At 45.8% G+C, this 18,366-nt stretch overlaps 30 non-coding genes across 30 annotated transcripts; all 30 read left to right on the top strand.

The window, feature by feature from the left end:
• Window positions 1-130: 130 nt before the first annotated feature.
• On the top strand, window positions 131-203 carry TRNAV-CAC (transfer RNA valine (anticodon CAC)). Its single transcript has one exon. It is a non-coding gene; the product is annotated as a tRNA-Val (tRNA).
• A 555-nt stretch (window positions 204-758) lies between these two features.
• On the top strand, window positions 759-831 carry TRNAV-AAC (transfer RNA valine (anticodon AAC)). The gene has a single exon. It is a non-coding gene; the product is annotated as a tRNA-Val (tRNA).
• A 111-nt stretch (window positions 832-942) lies between these two features.
• TRNAV-CAC (transfer RNA valine (anticodon CAC)) lies at window positions 943-1,015 on the top strand. Its single transcript has one exon. It is a non-coding gene; the product is annotated as a tRNA-Val (tRNA).
• Window positions 1,016-1,754: 739 nt separating this feature from the next.
• TRNAV-CAC (transfer RNA valine (anticodon CAC)) lies at window positions 1,755-1,827 on the top strand. Its single transcript has one exon. It is a non-coding gene; the product is annotated as a tRNA-Val (tRNA).
• Window positions 1,828-2,382: 555 nt separating this feature from the next.
• On the top strand, window positions 2,383-2,455 carry TRNAV-AAC (transfer RNA valine (anticodon AAC)). Its single transcript has one exon. It is a non-coding gene; the product is annotated as a tRNA-Val (tRNA).
• Window positions 2,456-2,566: 111 nt separating this feature from the next.
• On the top strand, window positions 2,567-2,639 carry TRNAV-CAC (transfer RNA valine (anticodon CAC)). The gene has a single exon. It is a non-coding gene; the product is annotated as a tRNA-Val (tRNA).
• Window positions 2,640-3,194: 555 nt separating this feature from the next.
• Window positions 3,195-3,267, top strand: TRNAV-AAC (transfer RNA valine (anticodon AAC)). Its single transcript has one exon. It is a non-coding gene; the product is annotated as a tRNA-Val (tRNA).
• Window positions 3,268-3,378: 111 nt separating this feature from the next.
• Window positions 3,379-3,451, top strand: TRNAV-CAC (transfer RNA valine (anticodon CAC)). The gene has a single exon. It is a non-coding gene; the product is annotated as a tRNA-Val (tRNA).
• A 555-nt stretch (window positions 3,452-4,006) lies between these two features.
• Window positions 4,007-4,079, top strand: TRNAV-AAC (transfer RNA valine (anticodon AAC)). The gene has a single exon. It is a non-coding gene; the product is annotated as a tRNA-Val (tRNA).
• Window positions 4,080-4,190: 111 nt separating this feature from the next.
• Window positions 4,191-4,263, top strand: TRNAV-CAC (transfer RNA valine (anticodon CAC)). Its single transcript has one exon. It is a non-coding gene; the product is annotated as a tRNA-Val (tRNA).
• A 555-nt stretch (window positions 4,264-4,818) lies between these two features.
• TRNAV-AAC (transfer RNA valine (anticodon AAC)) lies at window positions 4,819-4,891 on the top strand. The gene has a single exon. It is a non-coding gene; the product is annotated as a tRNA-Val (tRNA).
• A 111-nt stretch (window positions 4,892-5,002) lies between these two features.
• On the top strand, window positions 5,003-5,075 carry TRNAV-CAC (transfer RNA valine (anticodon CAC)). Its single transcript has one exon. It is a non-coding gene; the product is annotated as a tRNA-Val (tRNA).
• A 739-nt stretch (window positions 5,076-5,814) lies between these two features.
• TRNAV-CAC (transfer RNA valine (anticodon CAC)) lies at window positions 5,815-5,887 on the top strand. The gene has a single exon. It is a non-coding gene; the product is annotated as a tRNA-Val (tRNA).
• A 555-nt stretch (window positions 5,888-6,442) lies between these two features.
• Window positions 6,443-6,515, top strand: TRNAV-AAC (transfer RNA valine (anticodon AAC)). The gene has a single exon. It is a non-coding gene; the product is annotated as a tRNA-Val (tRNA).
• Window positions 6,516-6,626: 111 nt separating this feature from the next.
• On the top strand, window positions 6,627-6,699 carry TRNAV-CAC (transfer RNA valine (anticodon CAC)). Its single transcript has one exon. It is a non-coding gene; the product is annotated as a tRNA-Val (tRNA).
• Window positions 6,700-7,254: 555 nt separating this feature from the next.
• Window positions 7,255-7,327, top strand: TRNAV-AAC (transfer RNA valine (anticodon AAC)). The gene has a single exon. It is a non-coding gene; the product is annotated as a tRNA-Val (tRNA).
• A 923-nt stretch (window positions 7,328-8,250) lies between these two features.
• Window positions 8,251-8,323, top strand: TRNAV-CAC (transfer RNA valine (anticodon CAC)). Its single transcript has one exon. It is a non-coding gene; the product is annotated as a tRNA-Val (tRNA).
• Window positions 8,324-9,873: 1,550 nt separating this feature from the next.
• TRNAV-CAC (transfer RNA valine (anticodon CAC)) lies at window positions 9,874-9,946 on the top strand. Its single transcript has one exon. It is a non-coding gene; the product is annotated as a tRNA-Val (tRNA).
• Window positions 9,947-10,501: 555 nt separating this feature from the next.
• On the top strand, window positions 10,502-10,574 carry TRNAV-AAC (transfer RNA valine (anticodon AAC)). The gene has a single exon. It is a non-coding gene; the product is annotated as a tRNA-Val (tRNA).
• Window positions 10,575-11,497: 923 nt separating this feature from the next.
• Window positions 11,498-11,570, top strand: TRNAV-CAC (transfer RNA valine (anticodon CAC)). Its single transcript has one exon. It is a non-coding gene; the product is annotated as a tRNA-Val (tRNA).
• Window positions 11,571-12,309: 739 nt separating this feature from the next.
• Window positions 12,310-12,382, top strand: TRNAV-CAC (transfer RNA valine (anticodon CAC)). The gene has a single exon. It is a non-coding gene; the product is annotated as a tRNA-Val (tRNA).
• A 1,551-nt stretch (window positions 12,383-13,933) lies between these two features.
• On the top strand, window positions 13,934-14,006 carry TRNAV-CAC (transfer RNA valine (anticodon CAC)). Its single transcript has one exon. It is a non-coding gene; the product is annotated as a tRNA-Val (tRNA).
• A 555-nt stretch (window positions 14,007-14,561) lies between these two features.
• On the top strand, window positions 14,562-14,634 carry TRNAV-AAC (transfer RNA valine (anticodon AAC)). The gene has a single exon. It is a non-coding gene; the product is annotated as a tRNA-Val (tRNA).
• A 111-nt stretch (window positions 14,635-14,745) lies between these two features.
• Window positions 14,746-14,818, top strand: TRNAV-CAC (transfer RNA valine (anticodon CAC)). Its single transcript has one exon. It is a non-coding gene; the product is annotated as a tRNA-Val (tRNA).
• A 555-nt stretch (window positions 14,819-15,373) lies between these two features.
• TRNAV-AAC (transfer RNA valine (anticodon AAC)) lies at window positions 15,374-15,446 on the top strand. The gene has a single exon. It is a non-coding gene; the product is annotated as a tRNA-Val (tRNA).
• Window positions 15,447-15,557: 111 nt separating this feature from the next.
• TRNAV-CAC (transfer RNA valine (anticodon CAC)) lies at window positions 15,558-15,630 on the top strand. Its single transcript has one exon. It is a non-coding gene; the product is annotated as a tRNA-Val (tRNA).
• A 555-nt stretch (window positions 15,631-16,185) lies between these two features.
• TRNAV-AAC (transfer RNA valine (anticodon AAC)) lies at window positions 16,186-16,258 on the top strand. The gene has a single exon. It is a non-coding gene; the product is annotated as a tRNA-Val (tRNA).
• A 923-nt stretch (window positions 16,259-17,181) lies between these two features.
• TRNAV-CAC (transfer RNA valine (anticodon CAC)) lies at window positions 17,182-17,254 on the top strand. Its single transcript has one exon. It is a non-coding gene; the product is annotated as a tRNA-Val (tRNA).
• A 111-nt stretch (window positions 17,255-17,365) lies between these two features.
• TRNAV-CAC (transfer RNA valine (anticodon CAC)) lies at window positions 17,366-17,438 on the top strand. The gene has a single exon. It is a non-coding gene; the product is annotated as a tRNA-Val (tRNA).
• Window positions 17,439-17,993: 555 nt separating this feature from the next.
• Window positions 17,994-18,066, top strand: TRNAV-AAC (transfer RNA valine (anticodon AAC)). Its single transcript has one exon. It is a non-coding gene; the product is annotated as a tRNA-Val (tRNA).
• Window positions 18,067-18,366: the final 300 nt, after the last annotated feature.

Genomic DNA, 18,366 nt, shown 5'->3' with positions numbered 1-18,366 from the left:
TCGAAACCGGGCAGAAACAATTTGAGCGCACTAGTGCTTTTTGTCAATGTCACTTTCAGCAGCTCTTTTCACCGATCTTACTTTAGGGTAGACTTTCGGTCTGCAAGGCTCAAAAATACAGCATGAATGGGTTTCTGTAGTGTAGTGGTTATCACGTTCGCCTCACACGCGAAAGGTCCCCGGTTCGAAACCGGGCAGAAACAGTGCTTACCTTTAACTTTTTCACAGTCTGGCAAACTCAAAGCTCTTGCCATGCCTTGCCCCTCTGGCAGCTGTAAGCCAAATCTGCCAATACAAAGCACAGTTTAGGTGCAACACCTTCAATGTGAGCTCTTTTTCTTCACTGTTTATGAGCTGACCATCGCTGTAAGTGTTTGGTGTTTAGGCAAACTTGTTTTCTGGACCCAAAGGCAATTGGAATGTGGACTTTGGTTCTCCTGCTTAGTCAGCTGAGCTGGAAAACCTGACGACCATTGGCGTATGTTTTCAGCTGACCTGGTGAGAAAAGTGTGTGGAAAAGCTAGAGGTGATATCCATGACTCAGTGTATCTTGCCAGTACTTGCTGTTTTGAGGATGTTATTTGTATCAAGTTAGGCATCCGAGATGGGCTTTCTTCCTTCTTTGCTTCATTACCAAAGAGTATCATTTGCAAGGACGGTAAACTGAACTCAGGTTATCAACCAACCAGAAGCAAATAATAGCTAATACGGAGACCCCAACCTCCGAGCAACCAACCCGAAAAGTGCTGTCGTGATAGGTTTCTGTAGTGTAGTGGTTATCACGTTCGCCTAACACGCGAAAGGTCCCCGGTTCGAAACCGGGCAGAAACAATTTGAGCGCACTAGTGCTTTTTGTCAATGTCACTTTCAGCAGCTCTTTTCACCGATCTTACTTTAGGGTAGACTTTCGGTCTGCAAGGCTCAAAAAAACAGCATGAATGGGTTTCTGTAGTGTAGTGGTTATCACGTTCGCCTCACACGCGAAAGGTCCCCGGTTCGAAACCGGGCAGAAACAGTGCTTACCTTTAACTTTTTCACAGTCTGGCAAACTCAAAGCTCTTGCCATGCCTTGCCCCTCTGGCAGCCGTAAGCCAAATCTGCCAATACAAAGCACAGTTTAGGTGCAACACCTTCAATGTGAGCTCTTTTTCTTCACTGTTTATGAGCTGACCATCGCTGTAAGTGTTTGGTGTTTAGGCAAACTTGTTTTCTGGACCCAAAGGCAATTGGAATGTGGACTTTGGTTCTCCTGCTTAGTCAGCTGAGCTGGAAAACCTGACGACCATTGGCGTATGTTTTCAGCTGACCTGGTGAGAAAAGTGTGTGGAAAAGCTAGAGGTGATATCCATGACTCAGTGTATCTTGCCAGTACTTGCTGTTTTGAGGATGTTATTTGTATCAAGTTAGGCATCCGAGATGGGCTTTCTTCCTTCTTTGCTTCATTACCAAAGAGTATCATTTGCAAGGACGGTAAACTGAACTCAGGTTATCAACCAACCAGAAGCAAATAATAGCTAATACGGTGACCCCAACCTCCGAGCAACCAATCCGAAAAGTGCTGTCGTGATAGGTTTCTGTAGTGTAGTGGTTATCACGTTCGCCTAACACGCGAAAGGTCCCCGGTTCGAAACCGGGCAGAAAGAATTTGAGCGCACTAGTGCTTTTTGTCAATGTCACTTTCAGCAGCTCTTTTCACCGATCTTACTTTAGGGTAGACTTTCGGTCTGCAAGGCTCAAAAAAACAGCATGAATGGGTTTCTGTAGTGTAGTGGTTATCACGTTCGCCTCACACGCGAAAGGTCCCCGGTTCGAAACCGGGCAGAAACAGTGCTTACCTTTAACTTTTTCACAGTCTGGCAAACTCAAAGCTCTTGACATGCCTTGCCCCTCTGGCAGCCGTAAGCCAAATCTGCCAATACAAAGCACAGTTTAGGTGCAACACCTTCAATGTGAGCTCTTTTTCTTCACTGTTTATGAGCTGACCATCGCTGTAAGTGTTTGGTGTTTAGGCAAACTTGTTTTCTGGACCCAAAGGCAATTGGAATGTGGACTTTGGTTCTCCTGCTTAGTCAGCTGAGCTGGAAAACCTGACGACCATTGGCGTATGTTTTCAGCTGACCTGGTGAGAAAAGTGTGTGGAAAAGCTAGAGGTGATATCCATGACTCAGTGTATCTTGCCAGTACTTGCTGTTTTGAGGATGTTATTTGTATCAAGTTAGGCATCCGAGATGGGCTTTCTTCCTTCTTTGCTTCATTACCAAAGAGTATCATTTGCAAGGACGGTAAACTGAACTCAGGTTATCAACCAACCAGAAGCAAATAATAGCTAATACGGTGACCCCAACCTCCGAGCAACCAACCCGAAAAGTGCTGTCATGATAGGTTTCTGTAGTGTAGTGGTTATCACGTTCGCCTAACACGCGAAAGGTCCCCGGTTCGAAACCGGGCAGAAACAATTTGAGCGCGCTAGTGCTTTTTGTCAATGTCGCTTTCAGCAGCTCTTTTCACCGATCTTACTTTAGGGTAGACTTTCGGTCTGCAAGGCTCAAAAAAACAGCATGAATGGGTTTCTGTAGTGTAGTGGTTATCACGTTCGCCTCACACGCGAAAGGTCCCCGGTTCGAAACCGGGCAGAAACAGTGCTTACCTTTAACTTTTTCACAGTCTGGCAAACTCAAAGCTCTTGCCATGCCTTGCCCCTCTGGCAGCCGTAAGCCAAATCTGCCAATACAAAGCACAGTTTAGGTGCAACACCTTCAATGTGAGCTCTTTTTCTTCACTGTTTATGAGCTGACCATCGCTGTAAGTGTTTGGTGTTTAGGCAAACTTGTTTTCTGGACCCAAAGGCAATTGGAATGTGGACTTTGGTTCTCCTGCTTAGTCAGCTGAGCTGGAAAACCTGACGACCATTGGCGTATGTTTTCAGCTGACCTGGTGAGAAAAGTGTGTGGAAAAGCTAGAGGTGATATCCATGACTCAGTGTATCTTGCCAGTACTGGCTGTTTTGAGGATGTTATTTGTATCAAGTTAGGCATCCGAGATGGGCTTTCTTCCTTCTTTGCTTCATTACCAAAGAGTATCATTTGCAAGGACGGTAAACTGAACTCAGGTTATCAACCAACCAGAAGCAAATAATAGCTAATACGGTGACCCCAACCTCCGAGCAACCAACCCGAAAAGTGCTGTCATGATAGGTTTCTGTAGTGTAGTGGTTATCACGTTCGCCTAACACGCGAAAGGTCCCCGGTTCGAAACCGGGCAGAAACAATTTGAGCGCGCTAGTGCTTTTTGTCAATGTCGCTTTCAGCAGCTCTTTTCACCGATCTTACTTTAGGGTAGACTTTCGGTCTGCAAGGCTCAAAAAAACAGCATGAATAGGTTTCTGTAGTGTAGTGGTTATCACGTTCGCCTCACACGCGAAAGGTCCCCGGTTCGAAACCGGGCAGAAACAGTGCTTACCTTTAACTTTTTCACAGTCTGGCAAACTCAAAGCTCTTGCCATGCCTTGCCCCTCTGGCAGCCGTAAGCCAAATCTGCCAATACAAAGCACAGTTTAGGTGCAACACCTTCAATGTGAGCTCTTTTTCTTCACTGTTTATGAGCTGATCATCGCTGTAAGTGTTTGGTGTTTAGGCAAACTTGTTTTCTGGACCCAAAGGCAATTGGAATGTGGACTTTGGTTCTCCTGCTTAGTCAGCTGAGCTGGAAAACCTGACGACCATTGGCGTATGTTTTCAGCTGACCTGGTGAGAAAAGTGTGTGGAAAAGCTAGAGGTGATATCCATGACTCAGTGTATCTTGCCAGTACTGGCTGTTTTGAGGATGTTATTTGTATCAAGTTAGGCATCCGAGATGGGCTTTCTTCCTTCTTTGCTTCATTACCAAAGAGTATCATTTGCAAGGACGGTAAACTGAACTCAGGTTATCAACCAACCAGAAGCAAATAATAGCTAATACGGTGACCCCAACCTCCGAGCAACCAACCCGAAAAGTGCTGTCATGATAGGTTTCTGTAGTGTAGTGGTTATCACGTTCGCCTAACACGCGAAAGGTCCCCGGTTCGAAACCGGGCAGAAACAATTTGAGCGCGCTAGTGCTTTTTGTCAATGTCGCTTTCAGCAGCTCTTTTCACCGATCTTACTTTAGGGTAGACTTTCGGTCTGCAAGGCTCAAAAAAACAGCATGAATAGGTTTCTGTAGTGTAGTGGTTATCACGTTCGCCTCACACGCGAAAGGTCCCCGGTTCGAAACCGGGCAGAAACAGTGCTTACCTTTAACTTTTTCACAGTCTGGCAAACTCAAAGCTCTTACCATGCCTTGCCCCTCTGGCAGCCGTAAGCCAAATCTGCCAATACAAAGCACAGTTTAGGTGCAACACCTTCAATGTGAGCTCTTTTTCTTCACTGTTTATGAGCTGACCATCGCTGTAAGTGTTTGGTGTTTAGGCAAACTTGTTTTCTGGACCCAAAGGCAATTGGAATGTGGACTTTGGTTCTCCTGCTTAGTCAGCTGAGCTGGAAAACCTGACGACCATTGGCGTATGTTTTCAGCTGACCTGGTGAGAAAAGTGTGTGGAAAAGCTAGAGGTGATATCCATGACTCAGTGTATCTTGCCAGTACTTGCTGTTTTGAGGATGTTATTTGTATCAAGTTAGGCATCCGAGATGGGCTTTCTTCCTTCTTTGCTTCATTACCAAAGAGTATCATTTGCAAGGACGGTAAACTGAACTCAGGTTATCAACCAACCAGAAGCAAATAATAGCTAATACGGTGACCCCAACCTCCGAGCAACCAACCCGAAAAGTGCTGTCGTGATAGGTTTCTGTAGTGTAGTGGTTATCACGTTCGCCTAACACGCGAAAGGTCCCCGGTTCGAAACCGGGCAGAAACAATTTGAGCGCACTAGTGCTTTTTGTCAATGTCACTTTCAGCAGCTCTTTTCACCGATCTTACTTTAGGGTAGACTTTCGGTCTGCAAGGCTCAAAAAAACAGCATGAATGGGTTTCTGTAGTGTAGTGGTTATCACGTTCGCCTCACACGCGAAAGGTCCCCGGTTCGAAACCGGGCAGAAACAGTGCTTACCTTTAACTTTTTCACAGTCTGGCAAACTCAAAGCTCTTGCCATGCCTTGCCCCTCTGGCAGCCGTAAGCCAAATCTGCCAATACAAAGCACAGTTTAGGTGCAACACCTTCAATGTGAGCTCTTTTTCTTCACTGTTTATGAGCTGACCATCGCTGTAAGTGTTTGGTGTTTAGGCAAACTTGTTTTCTGGACCCAAAGGCAATTGGAATGTGGACTTTGGTTCTCCTGCTTAGTCAGCTGAGCTGGAAAACCTGACGACCATTGGCGTATGTTTTCAGCTGACCTGGTGAGAAAAGTGTGTGGAAAAGCTAGAGGTGATATCCATGACTCAGTGTATCTTGCCAGTACTTGCTGTTTTGAGGATGTTATTTGTATCAAGTTAGGCATCCGAGATGGGCTTTCTTCCTTCTTTGCTTCATTACCAAAGAGTATCATTTGCAAGGACGGTAAACTGAACTCAGGTTATCAACCAACCAGAAGCAAATAATAGCTAATACGGTGACCCCAACCTCCGAGCAACCAATCCGAAAAGTGCTGTCGTGATAGGTTTCTGTAGTGTAGTGGTTATCACGTTCGCCTAACACGCGAAAGGTCCCCGGTTCGAAACCGGGCAGAAAGAATTTGAGCGCACTAGTGCTTTTTGTCAATGTCACTTTCAGCAGCTCTTTTCACCGATCTTACTTTAGGGTAGACTTTCGGTCTGCAAGGCTCAAAAAAACAGCATGAATGGGTTTCTGTAGTGTAGTGGTTATCACGTTCGCCTCACACGCGAAAGGTCCCCGGTTCGAAACCGGGCAGAAACAGTGCTTACCTTTAACTTTTTCACAGTCTGGCAAACTCAAAGCTCTTGACATGCCTTGCCCCTCTGGCAGCCGTAAGCCAAATCTGCCAATACAAAGCACAGTTTAGGTGCAACACCTTCAATGTGAGCTCTTTTTCTTCACTGTTTATGAGCTGACCATCGCTGTAAGTGTTTGGTGTTTAGGCAAACTTGTTTTCTGGACCCAAAGGCAATTGGAATGTGGACTTTGGTTCTCCTGCTTAGTCAGCTGAGCTGGAAAACCTGACGACCATTGGCGTATGTTTTCAGCTGACCTGGTGAGAAAAGTGTGTGGAAAAGCTAGAGGTGATATCCATGACTCAGTGTATCTTGCCAGTACTGGCTGTTTTGAGGATGTTATTTGTATCAAGTTAGGCATCCGAGATGGGCTTTCTTCCTTCTTTGCTTCATTACCAAAGAGTATCATTTGCAAGGACGGTAAACTGAACTCAGGTTATCAACCAACCAGAAGCAAATAATAGCTAATACGGTGACCCCAACCTCCGAGCAACCAACCCGAAAAGTGCTGTCATGATAGGTTTCTGTAGTGTAGTGGTTATCACGTTCGCCTAACACGCGAAAGGTCCCCGGTTCGAAACCGGGCAGAAACAATTTGAGCGCGCTAGTGCTTTTTGTCAATGTCGCTTTCAGCAGCTCTTTTCACCGATCTTACTTTAGGGTAGACTTTCGGTCTGCAAGGCTCAAAAAAACAGCATGAATGGGTTTCTGTAGTGTAGTGGTTATCACGTTCGCCTCACACGCGAAAGGTCCCCGGTTCGAAACCGGGCAGAAACAGTGCTTACCTTTAACTTTTTCACAGTCTGGCAAACTCAAAGCTCTTGCCATGCCTTGCCCCTCTGGCAGCCGTAAGCCAAATCTGCCAATACAAAGCACAGTTTAGGTGCAACACCTTCAATGTGAGCTCTTTTTCTTCACTGTTTATGAGCTGATCATCGCTGTAAGTGTTTGGTGTTTAGGCAAACTTGTTTTCTGGACCCAAAGGCAATTGGAATGTGGACTTTGGTTCTCCTGCTTAGTCAGCTGAGCTGGAAAACCTGACGACCATTGGCGTATGTTTTCAGCTGACCTGGTGAGAAAAGTGTGTGGAAAAGCTAGAGGTGATATCCATGACTCAGTGTATCTTGCCAGTACTGGCTGTTTTGAGGATGTTATTTGTATCAAGTTAGGCATCCGAGATGGGCTTTCTTCCTTCTTTGCTTCATTACCAAAGAGTATCATTTGCAAGGACGGTAAACTGAACTCAGGTTATCAACCAACCAGAAGCAAATAATAGCTAATACGGTGACCCCAACCTCCGAGCAACCAACCCGAAAAGTGCTGTCATGATAGGTTTCTGTAGTGTAGTGGTTATCACGTTCGCCTAACACGCGAAAGGTCCCCGGTTCGAAACCGGGCAGAAACAATTTGAGCGCGCTAGTGCTTTTTGTCAATGTCGCTTTCAGCAGCTCTTTTCACCGATCTTACTTTAGGGTAGACTTTCGGTCTGCAAGGCTCAAAAAAACAGCATGAATAGGTTTCTGTAGTGTAGTGGTTATCACGTTCGCCTCACACGCGAATGGTCCCCGGTTCGAAACCGGGCAGAAACAGTGCTTACCTTTAACTTTTTCACAGTCTGGCAAACTCAAAGCTCTTGCCATGCCTTGCCCCTCTGGCAGCCGTAAGCCAAATCTGCCAATACAAAGCACAGTTTAGGTGCAACACCTTCAATGTGAGCTCTTTTTCTTCACTGTTTATGAGCTGACCATCGCTGTAAGTGTTTGGTGTTTAGGCAAACTTGTTTTCTGGACCCAAAGGCAATTGGAATGTGGACTTTGGTTCTCCTGCTTAGTCAGCTGAGCTGGAAAACCTGACGACCATTGGCGTATGTTTTCAGCTGACCTGGTGAGAAAAGTGTGTGGAAAAGCTAGAGGTGATATCCATGACTCAGTGTATCTTGCCAGTACTTGCTGTTTTGAGGATGTTATTTGTATCAAGTTAGGCATCCGAGATGGGCTTTCTTCCTTCTTTGCTTCATTACCAAAGAGTATCATTTGCAAGGACGGTAAACTGAACTCAGGTTATCAACCAACCAGAAGCAAATAATAGCTAATACGGTGACCCCAACCTCCGAGCAACCAATCCGAAAAGTGCTGTCGTGATAGGTTTCTGTAGTGTAGTGGTTATCACGTTCGCCTAACACGCGAAAGGTCCCCGGTTCGAAACCGGGCAGAAAGAATTTGAGCGCACTAGTGCTTTTTGTCAATGTCACTTTCAGCAGCTCTTTTCACCGATCTTACTTTAGGGTAGACTTTCGGTCTGCAAGGCTCAAAAAAACAGCATGAATGGGTTTCTGTAGTGTAGTGGTTATCACGTTCGCCTCACACGCGAAAGGTCCCCGGTTCGAAACCGGGCAGAAACAGTGCTTACCTTTAACTTTTTCACAGTCTGGCAAACTCAAAGCTCTTGCCATGCCTTGCCCCTCTGGCAGCCGTAAGCCAAATCTGCCAATACAAAGCACAGTTTAGGTGCAACACCTTCAATGTGAGCTCTTTTTCTTCACAGTTTATGAGCTGACCATCGCTGTAAGTGTTTGGTGTTTAGGCAAACTTGTTTTCTGGACCCAAAGGCAATTGGAATGTGGACTTTGGTTCTCCTGCTTAGTCAGCTGAGCTGGAAAACCTGACGACCATTGGCGTATGTTTTCAGCTGACCTGGTGAGAAAAGTGTGTGGAAAAGCTAGAGGTGATATCCATGACTCAGTGTATCTTGCCAGTACTGGCTGTTTTGAGGATGTTATTTGTATCAAGTTAGGCATCCGAGATGGGCTTTCTTCCTTCTTTGCTTCATTACCAAAGAGTATTATTTGCAAGGACGGTAAACTGAACTCAGGTTATCAACCAACCAGAAGCAAATAATAGCTAATACGGTGACCCCAACCTCCGAGCAACCAACCCGAAAAGTTCTGTCGTGATAGGTTTCTGTAGTGTAGTGGTTATCACGTTCGCTTAACACGCGAAAGGTCCCCGGTTCGAAACCGGGCAGAAACAATTTGAGCGCACTAGTGCTTTTTGTCAATGTCACTTTCAGCAGCTCTTTTCACCGATCTTACTTTAGGGTAGACTTTCGGTCTGCAAGGCTCAAAAAAACAGCATGAATGGGTTTCTGTAGTGTAGTGGTTATCACGTTCGCCTCACACGCGAAAGGTCCCCGGTTCGAAACCGGGCAGAAATAGTGCTTACCTTTAACTTTTTCACAGTCTGGCAAACTCAAAGCTCTTGCCATGCCTTGCCCCTCTGGCAGCTGTAAGCCAAATCTGCCAATACAAAGCACAGTTTAGGTGCAACACCTTCAATGTGAGCTCTTTTTCTTCACTGTTTATGAGCTGACCATCGCTGTAAGTGTTTGGTGTTTAGGCAAACTTGTTTTCTGGACCCAAAGGCAATTGGAATGTGGACTTTGGTTCTCCTGCTTAGTCAGCTGAGCTGGAAAACCTGACGACCATTGGCGTATGTTTTCAGCTGACCTGGTGAGAAAAGTGTGTGGAAAAGCTAGAGGTGATATCCATGACTCAGTGTATCTTGCCAGTACTTGCTGTTTTGAGGATGTTATTTGTATCAAGTTAGGCATCCGAGATGGGCTTTCTTCCTTCTTTGCTTCATTACCAAAGAGTATCATTTGCAAGGACGGTAAACTGAACTCAGGTTATCAACCAACCAGAAGCAAATAATAGCTAATACGGTGACCCCAACCTCCGAGCAACCAACCCGAAAAGTGCTGTCGTGATAGGTTTCTGTAGTGTAGTGGTTATCACGTTCGCTTAACACGCGAAAGGTCCCCGGTTCGAAACCGGGCAGAAACAATTTGAGCGCACTAGTGCTTTTTGTCAATGTCACTTTCAGCAGCTCTTTTCACCGATCTTACTTTAGGGTAGACTTTCGGTCTGCAAGGCTCAAAAAACAGCATGAATGGGTTTCTGTAGTGTAGTGGTTATCACGTTCGCCTCACACGCGAAAGGTCCCCGGTTCGAAACCGGGCAGAAACAGTGCTTACCTTAAACTTTTTCACAGTCTGGCAAACTCAAAGCTCTTGCCATGCCTTGCCCCTCTGGCAGCCGTAAGCCAAATCTGCCAATACAAAGCACAGTTTAGGTGCAACACCTTCAATGTGAGCTCTTTTTCTTCACTGTTTATGAGCTGACCATCGCTGTAAGTGTTTGGTGTTTAGGCAAACTTGTTTTCTGGACCCAAAGGCAATTGGAATGTGGACTTTGGTTCTCCTGCTTAGTCAGCTGAGCTGGAAAACCTGACGACCATTGGCGTATGTTTTCAGCTGACCTGGTGAGAAAAGTGTGTGGAAAAGCTAGAGGTGATATCCATGACTCAGTGTATCTTGCCAGTACTGGCTGTTTTGAGGATGTTATTTGTATCAAGTTAGGCATCCGAGATGGGCTTTCTTCCTTCTTTGCTTCATTACCAAAGAGTATCATTTGCAAGGACGGTAAACTGAACTCAGGTTATCAACCAACCAGAAGCAAATAATAGCTAATACGGTGACCCCAACCTCCGAGCAACCAACCCGAAAAGTGCTGTCATGATAGGTTTCTGTAGTGTAGTGGTTATCACGTTCGCCTAACACGCGAAAGGTCCCCGGTTCGAAACCGGGCAGAAACAATTTGAGCGCGCTAGTGCTTTTTGTCAATGTCGCTTTCAGCAGCTCTTTTCACCGATCTTACTTTAGGGTAGACTTTCGGTCTGCAAGGCTCAAAAAAACAGCATGAATAGGTTTCTGTAGTGTAGTGGTTATCACGTTCGCCTCACACGCGAATGGTCCCCGGTTCGAAACCGGGCAGAAACAGTGCTTACCTTTAACTTTTTCACAGTCTGGCAAACTCAAAGCTCTTGCCATGCCTTGCCCCTCTGGCAGCCGTAAGCCAAATCTGCCAATACAAAGCACAGTTTAGGTGCAACACCTTCAATGTGAGCTCTTTTTCTTCACTGTTTATGAGCTGACCATCGCTGTAAGTGTTTGGTGTTTAGGCAAACTTGTTTTCTGGACCCAAAGGCAATTGGAATGTGGACTTTGGTTCTCCTGCTTAGTCAGCTGAGCTGGAAAACCTGACGACCATTGGCGTATGTTTTCAGCTGACCTGGTGAGAAAAGTGTGTGGAAAAGCTAGAGGTGATATCCATGACTCAGTGTATCTTGCCAGTACTTGCTGTTTTGAGGATGTTATTTGTATCAAGTTAGGCATCCGAGATGGGCTTTCTTCCTTCTTTGCTTCATTACCAAAGAGTATCATTTGCAAGGACGGTAAACTGAACTCAGGTTATCAACCAACCAGAAGCAAATAATAGCTAATACGGTGACCCCAACCTCCGAGCAACCAATCCGAAAAGTGCTGTCGTGATAGGTTTCTGTAGTGTAGTGGTTATCACGTTCGCCTAACACGCGAAAGGTCCCCGGTTCGAAACCGGGCAGAAAGAATTTGAGCGCACTAGTGCTTTTTGTCAATGTCACTTTCAGCAGCTCTTTTCACCGATCTTACTTTAGGGTAGACTTTCGGTCTGCAAGGCTCAAAAAAACAGCATGAATGGGTTTCTGTAGTGTAGTGGTTATCACGTTCGCCTCACACGCGAAAGGTCCCCGGTTCGAAACCGGGCAGAAACAGTGCTTACCTTTAACTTTTTCACAGTCTGGCAAACTCAAAGCTCTTGCCATGCCTTGCCCCTCTGGCAGCCGTAAGCCAAATCTGCCAATACAAAGCACAGTTTAGGTGCAACACCTTCAATGTGAGCTCTTTTTCTTCACTGTTTATGAGCTGACCATCGCTGTAAGTGTTTGGTGTTTAGGCAAACTTGTTTTCTGGACCCAAAGGCAATTGGAATGTGGACTTTGGTTCTCCTGCTTAGTCAGCTGAGCTGGAAAACCTGACGACCATTGGCGTATGTTTTCAGCTGACCTGGTGAGAAAAGTGTGTGGAAAAGCTAGAGGTGATATCCATGACTCAGTGTATCTTGCCAGTACTGGCTGTTTTGAGGATGTTATTTGTATCAAGTTAGGCATCCGAGATGGGCTTTCTTCCTTCTTTGCTTCATTACCAAAGAGTATTATTTGCAAGGACGGTAAACTGAACTCAGGTTATCAACCAACCAGAAGCAAATAATAGCTAATACGGTGACCCCAACCTCCGAGCAACCAACCCGAAAAGTTCTGTCGTGATAGGTTTCTGTAGTGTAGTGGTTATCACGTTCGCTTAACACGCGAAAGGTCCCCGGTTCGAAACCGGGCAGAAACAATTTGAGCGCACTAGTGCTTTTTGTCAATGTCACTTTCAGCAGCTCTTTTCACCGATCTTACTTTAGGGTAGACTTTCGGTCTGCAAGGCTCAAAAAAACAGCATGAATGGGTTTCTGTAGTGTAGTGGTTATCACGTTCGCCTCACACGCGAAAGGTCCCCGGTTCGAAACCGGGCAGAAACAGTGCTTACCTTAAACTTTTTCACAGTCTGGCAAACTCAAAGCTCTTGCCATGCCTTGCCCCTCTGGCAGCCGTAAGCCAAATCTGCCAATACAAAGCACAGTTTAGGTGCAACACCTTCAATGTGAGCTCTTTTTCTTCACTGTTTATGAGCTGACCATCGCTGTAAGTGTTTGGTGTTTAGGCAAACTTGTTTTCTGGACCCAAAGGCAATTGGAATGTGGACTTTGGTTCTCCTGCTTAGTCAGCTGAGCTGGAAAACCTGACGACCATTGGCGTATGTTTTCAGCTGACCTGGTGAGAAAAGTGTGTGGAAAAGCTAGAGGTGATATCCATGACTCAGTGTATCTTGCCAGTACTGGCTGTTTTGAGGATGTTATTTGTATCAAGTTAGGCATCCGAGATGGGCTTTCTTCCTTCTTTGCTTCATTACCAAAGAGTATCATTTGCAAGGACGGTAAACTGAACTCAGGTTATCAACCAACCAGAAGCAAATAATAGCTAATACGGTGACCCCAACCTCCGAGCAACCAACCCGAAAAGTGCTGTCATGATAGGTTTCTGTAGTGTAGTGGTTATCACGTTCGCCTAACACGTGAAAGGTCCCCGGTTCGAAACTGGGCAGAAACAATTTGAGCGCGCTAGTGCTTTTTGTCAATGTCGCTTTCAGCAGCTCTTTTCACCGATCTTACTTTAGGGTAGACTTTCGGTTTGCAAGGCTCAAAAAAACAGCATGAATGGGTTTCTGTAGTGTAGTGGTTATCACGTTCGCCTCACACGCGAAAGGTCCCTGTTTCGAAACCGGGCAGAAACAGTGCTTACCTTTAACTTTTTCACAGTCTGGCAAACTCAAAGCTCTTGCCATGCCTTGCCCCTCTGGCAGCCGTAAGCCAAATCTGCCAATACAAAGCACAGTTTAGGTGCAACACCTTCAATGTGAGCTCTTTTTCTTCACTGTTTATGAGCTGACCATCGCTGTAAGTGTTTGGTGTTTAGGCAAACTTGTTTTCTGGACCCAAAGGCAATTGGAATGTGGACTTTGGTTCTCCTGCTTAGTCAGCTGAGCTGGAAAACCTGACGACCATTGGCGTATGTTTTCAGCTGACCTGGTGAGAAAAGTGTGTGGAAAAGCTAGAGGTGATATCCATGACTCAGTGTATCTTGCCAGTACTTGCTGTTTTGAGGATGTTATTTGTATCAAGTTAGGCATCCGAGATGGGCTTTCTTCCTTCTTTGCTTCATTACCAAAGAGTATCATTTGCAAGGACGGTAAACTGAACTCAGGTTATCAACCAACCAGAAGCAAATAATAGCTAATACGGTGACCCCAACCTCCGAGCAACCAACCCGAAAAGTGCTGTCGTGATAGGTTTCTGTAGTGTAGTGGTTATCACGTTCGCTTAACACGCGAAAGGTCCCCGGTTCGAAACCGGGCAGAAACAATTTGAGCGCACTAGTGCTTTTTGTCAATGTCACTTTCAGCAGCTCTTTTCACCGATCTTACTTTAGGGTAGACTTTCGGTCTGCAAGGCTCAAAAAAACAGCATGAATGGGTTTCTGTAGTGTAGTGGTTATCACGTTCGCCTCACACGCGAAAGGTCCCCGGTTCGAAACCGGGCAGAAACAGTGCTTACCTTTAACTTTTTCACAGTCTGGCAAACTCAAAGCTCTTGCCATGCCTTGCCCCTCTGGCAGCCGTAAGCCAAATCTGCCAATACAAAGCACAGTTTAGGTGCAACACCTTCAATGTGAGCTCTTTTTCTTCACTGTTTATGAGCTGACCATCGCTGTAAGTGTTTGGTGTTTAGGCAAACTTGTTTTCTGGACCCAAAGGCAATTGGAATGTGGACTTTGGTTCTCCTGCTTAGTCAGCTGAGCTGGAAAACCTGACGACCATTGGCGTATGTTTTCAGCTGACCTGGTGAGAAAAGTGTGTGGAAAAGCTAGAGGTGATATCCATGACTCAGTGTATCTTGCCAGTACTTGCTGTTTTGAGGATGTTATTTGTATCAAGTTAGGCATCCGAGATGGGCTTTCTTCCTTCTTTGCTTCATTACCAAAGAGTTTCATTTGCAAGGACGGTAAACTGAACTCAGGTTATCAACCAACCAGAAGCAAATAATAGCTAATACGGTGACCCCAACCTCCGAGCAACCAACCCTAAAAGTGCTGTCGTGATAGGTTTCTGTAGTGTAGTGGTTATCACGTTCGCCTAACACGCGAAAGGTCCCCGGTTCGAAACCGGGCAGAAACAATTTGAGCGCACTAGTGCTTTTTGTCAATGTCACTTTCAGCAGCTCTTTTCACCGATCTTACTTTAGGGTAGACTTTCGGTCTGCAAGGCTCAAAAAAACAGCATGAATGGGTTTCTGTAGTGTAGTGGTTATCACGTTCGCCTCACACGCGAAAGGTCCCCGGTTCGAAACCGGGCAGAAACAGTGCTTACCTTTAACTTTTTCACAGTCTGGCAAACTCAAAGCTCTTGCCATGCCTTGCCCCTCTGGCAGCCGTAAGCCAAATCTGCCAATACAAAGCACAGTTTAGGTGCAACACCTTCAATGTGAGCTCTTTTTCTTCACTGTTTATGAGCTGACCATCGCTGTAAGTGTTTGGTGTTTAGGCAAACTTGTTTTCTGGACCCAAAGGCAATTGGAATGTGGACTTTGGTTCTCCTGCTTAGTCAGCTGAGCTGGAAAACCTGACGACCATTGGCGTATGTTTTCAGCTGACCTGGTGAGAAAAGTGTGTGGAAAAGCTAGAGGTGATATCCATGACTCAGTGTATCTTGCCAGTACTGGCTGTTTTGAGGATGTTATTTGTATCAAGTTAGGCATCCGAGATGGGCTTTCTTCCTTCTTTGCTTCATTACCAAAGAGTATCATTTGCAAGGACGGTAAACTGAACTCAGGTTATCAACCAACCAGAAGCAAATAATAGCTAATACGGTGACCCCAACCTCCGAGCAACCAACCCGAAAAGTGCTGTTATGATAGGTTTCTGTAGTGTAGTGGTTATCACGTTCGCCTAACACGCGAAAGGGCCCCGGTTCGAAACCGGGCAGAAACAATTTGAGCGCGCTAGTGCTTTTTGTCAATGTCGCTTTCAGCAGCTCTTTTCACCGATCTTACTTTAGGGTAGACTTTCGGTCTGCAAGGCTCAAAAAAACAGCATGAATGGGTTTCTGTAGTGTAGTGGTTATCACGTTCGCCTCACACGCGAAAGGTCCCCGGTTCGAAACCGGGCAGAAACAGTGCTTACCTTTAACTTTTTCACAGTCTGGCAAACTCAAAGCTCTTGCCATGCCTTGCCCCTCTGGCAGCCGTAAGCCAAATCTGCCAATACAAAGCACAGTTTAGGTGCAACACCTTCAATGTGAGCTCTTTTTCTTCACTGTTTATGAGCTGACCATCGCTGTAAGTGTTTGGTGTTTAGGCAAACTTGTTTTCTGGACCCAAAGGCAATTGGAATGTGGACTTTGGTTCTCCTGCTTAGTCAGCTGAGCTGGAAAACCTGACGACCATTGGCGTATGTTTTCAGCTGACCTGGTGAGAAAAGTGTGTGGAAAAGCTAGAGGTGATATCCATGACTCAGTGTATCTTGCCAGTACTGGCTGTTTTGAGGATGTTATTTGTATCAAGTTAGGCATCCGAGATGGGCTTTCTTCCTTCTTTGCTTCATTACCAAAGAGTATCATTTGCAAGGACGGTAAACTGAACTCAGGTTATCAACCAACCAGAAGCAAATAATAGCTAATACGGTGACCCCAACCTCCGAGCAACCAACCCGAAAAGTGCTGTCATGATAGGTTTCTGTAGTGTAGTGGTTATCACGTTCGCCTAACACGCGAAAGGTCCCCGGTTCGAAACCGGGCAGAAACAATTTGAGCGCGCTAGTGCTTTTTGTCAATGTCGCTTTCAGCAGCTCTTTTCACCGATCTTACTTTAGGGTAGACTTTCGGTCTGCAAGGCTCAAAAAAACAGCATGAATGGGTTTCTGTAGTGTAGTGGTTATCACGTTCGCCTCACACGCGAAAGGTCCCCGGTTTGAAACCGGGCAGAAACAGTGCTTACCTTTAACTTTTTCACAGTCTGGCAAACTCAAAGCTCTTGCCATGCCTTGCCCCTCTGGCAGCCGTAAGCCAAATCTGCCAATACAAAGCACAGTTTAGGTGCAACACCTTCAATGTGAGCTCTTTTTCTTCACTGTTTATGAGCTGACCATCGCTGTAAGTGTTTGGTGTTTAGGCAAACTTGTTTTCTGGACCCAAAGGCAATTGGAATGTGGACTTTGGTTCTCCTGCTTAGTCAGCTGAGCTGGAAAACCTGACGACCATTGGCGTATGTTTTCAGCTGACCTGGTGAGAAAAGTGTGTGGAAAAGCTAGAGGTGATATCCATGACTCAGTGTATCTTGCCAGTACTGGCTGTTTTGAGGATGTTATTTGTATCAAGTTAGGCATCCGAGATGGGCTTTCTTCCTTCTTTGCTTCATTACCAAAGAGTATCATTTGCAAGGACGGTAAACTGAACTCAGGTTATCAACCAACCAGAAGCAAATAATAGCTAATACGGTGACCCCAACCTCCGAGCAACCAACCCGAAAAGTGCTGTCGTGATAAGTTTCTGTAGTGTAGTGGTTATCACGTTCGCCTAACACGCGAAAGGTCCCCGGTTCGAAACCGGGCAGAATCAATTTGAGCGCACTAGTGCTTTTTGTCAATGTCACTTTCAGCAGCTCTTTTCACCGATCTTACTTTAGGGTAGACTTTCGGTTTGCAAGGCTCAAAAAAACAGCATGAATGGGTTTCTGTAGTGTAGTGGTTATCACGTTCGCCTCACACGCGAAAGGTCCCCGGTTCGAAACCGGGCAGAAACAATTTGAGCGCGCTAGTGCTTTTTGTCAATGTCGCTTTCAGCAGCTCTTTTCACCGATCTTACTTTAGGGTAGACTTTCGGTCTGCAAGTCTCAAAAAAGCAGCATGAATGGGTTTCTGTAGTGTAGTGGTTATCACGTTCGCCTCACACGCGAAAGGTCCCCGGTTCGAAACCGGGCAGAAACAGTGCTTACCTTTAACTTTTTCACAGTCTGGCAAACTCAAAGCTCTTGCCATGCCTTGCCCCTCTGGCAGCCGTAAGCCAAATCTGCCAATACAAAGCACAGTTTAGGTGCAACACCTTCAATGTGAGCTCTTTTTCTTCACTGTTTATGAGCTGACCATCGCTGTAAGTGTTTGGTGTTTAGGCAAACTTGTTTTCTGGACCCAAAGGCAATTGGAATGTGGACTTTGGTTCTCCTGCTTAGTCAGCTGAGCTGCAAAACCTGACGACCATTGGCGTATGTTTTCAGCTGACCTGGTGAGAAAAGTGTGTGGAAAAGCTAGAGGTGATATCCATGACTCAGTGTATCTTGCCAGTACTGGCTGTTTTGAGGATGTTATTTGTATCAAGTTAGGCATCCGAGATGGGCTTTCTTCCTTCTTTGCTTCATTACCAAAGAGTATCATTTGCAAGGACGGTAAACTGAACTCAGGTTATCAACCAACCAGAAGCAAATAATAGCTAATACGGTGACCCCAACCTCCGAGCAACCAACCCGAAAAATGCTGTCGTGATAGGTTTCTGTAGTGTAGTGGTTATCACGTTCGCCTAACACGCGAAAGGTCCCCGGTTCGAAACCGGGCAGAAACAATTTGAGCGCGCTAGTGCTTTTTGTCAATGTCGCTTTCAGCAGCTCTTTTCACCGATCTTACTTTAGGGTAGACTTTCGGTTTGCAAGGCTCAAAAAAACAGCATGAATGGGTTTCTGTAGTGTAGTGGTTATCACGTTCGCCTCACATGCGAAAGGTCCCCGTTTCAAAACCAGGCAGAAACAGTGCTTACCTTTAACTTTTTCACAGTCTGGCAAACTCAAAGCTCTTGCCATGCCTTGCCCCTCTGGCAGTCGTAAGCCAAATCTGCCAATACAAAGCACAGTTTAGGTGCAACACC

The sequence above is a fragment of the Lithobates pipiens genome, unplaced genomic scaffold (assembly GCF_037356315.1).
Source record: "Lithobates pipiens isolate NorthernLeopardFrog02 unplaced genomic scaffold, aLitPip1_a1.2 Scaffold_8, whole genome shotgun sequence".
Taxonomy (NCBI): domain Eukaryota; kingdom Metazoa; phylum Chordata; class Amphibia; order Anura; family Ranidae; genus Lithobates; species Lithobates pipiens.
Note: the sequence above shows the minus strand (reverse complement) of the source record. Positions and strands in the feature narration are given on the sequence as shown.